Source organism: Lynx canadensis, chromosome B4 (assembly GCF_007474595.2).
Source record: "Lynx canadensis isolate LIC74 chromosome B4, mLynCan4.pri.v2, whole genome shotgun sequence".
Classification (NCBI taxonomy): Eukaryota; Metazoa; Chordata; class Mammalia; order Carnivora; family Felidae; genus Lynx; species Lynx canadensis.
Window position 1 is genome coordinate 62,247,347 of NC_044309.1, and position 1,801 is coordinate 62,249,147.

Here is a 1,801-nt window from a genome sequence, read left to right on the forward strand (position 1 = left end):
TAAAGAAAAAAGAAGAAAGAAAGAAAGAGGGAGAAAGAAAGAAAGAAAATGTCTTTCAGATTTTATTTTTGGTCATGTTTCTATGAATGAGACAGTCAGGGGATTTTTGTTGTGGTGGTGATGGTTGGTGGTAGTGGTTGTTTTTTAAATAATTTTATGTCTTTGCACATCTTGGATTAGGGCTGAATATTGTGGCCTTTCCAGTTAGACAGAAGACAAAGTAGAAACAGATCTTGCTTTATAGTCTGATTCACAGACTCTTTTTCTTTCATTTCCCATTTGTTCAGTCATTTCCTTCTTTCCCTCTAAAGTAGTCGGAGGGATTAGGAGAGCATTTTATCCATTTGACAACCTTTTTCCAAGAGAATGAGCATTATACCTACCTTCTAAGAATCAGAGTACCTTGTAATGCTGTTATTGCGTTATTGCTGACCTAAATTCGTATTTATGGAAACACCCCAATTTTATTTTATTTTTCCTTCATACTTGGCCCAAAATTCAGATCACAATTACTGAGAGGTGGTATCATGAGACAGAGGGATGGCAAACCCACAAAACATGTTCTAAACCCTCTTCCTTTCTATGCTTATAAAGATCTTGACTAATCAACTGTCATTGTCTTGCATATCCACTCCACACGCAATCTTAGAATCTTTCTCAACACAGCTCTCCAGACTGCCACTTTCTATGGATAGATTGGCCCTTGAGTCAAAACCCCTTACCAGTGGAAAATAGCTACTGAGTGGCATGGTACTAAAACAGTAATGCTTTCCATAAAAATAGAAGTTTATCATTACAAAGTTTTCATATATATGAATATGAACATATATGTATATGTATATATAAATCTCATGTAAAATAAATATATTTAAATTTTTAACTTTAGATGTGATCACTTCTATTTGAATAAATTTTTAAGCAGGTCTAATCAGAGTATACCTTTTGTATCTGGGGGTACTTTTTAGGAGGTTTCCGTAAGAATGTTCACTGTTCTCAAATATATTACCAGATGAGTGAAAATTACCACACAAGAATTGAATTGCCATATTAGAGTTTTTCTACAAATAAGATGCCTACAACATTTGAAAAATCTAGAAAAACTACGATTAAGAGTCATTTATAAAGAAAGTCAATAGTTTGGGCATAAATATAGTCTTAGCTATAATTTATCATCACTAAAATTAATGCTGAGTTTTGTTGTCTGCCCCCAAATTAAAGATAACTTGTTCATGAATAAAGGAGGATTTTATTTACTCTATGTTCATTAGATGGAGCCAAATTTTGGTAGTCCAATGACCTATTCTTGTTTCTGAACTAATTGCTCTATTTTGCTTCCAATGGTTTATAGCCAAGGAATGCACAGAGCACGGGCCCCTCTCTGCCCGATCACCACTAGACGGAGTCCCGGTTTCCTAACCTGTGAAAGTACCTCAGAGGGCAAGTGTGAAGATTGTGTGAGCTGAGTCAAGAGCGTCGAAGACTGCCTGACGCATAGTAGGTATGCTCAATAGAAGTATAGCTTTGATAAAAGATGGTGATGGTGGTGATGATTTTTCTCCACCTCTTTTTTCTCAGTAATTTTCTTGTTACTTCTATTTCTTTCCATTATGGAAAACCTGCTTTTAAGTAATACTTGGATATCTGCTTCCCAATTCCTGACCATTCATTCAGTCAGTCACTCACTCATTTATTCATTCATTCTGGGAATGTGGCTATCAGCCTAACCTAGATTTAGGACGACCATACTCTGTTTTGCTCACCATCATCTCACTGCAGTTGTGGGACTGAGACTAGAAACCTT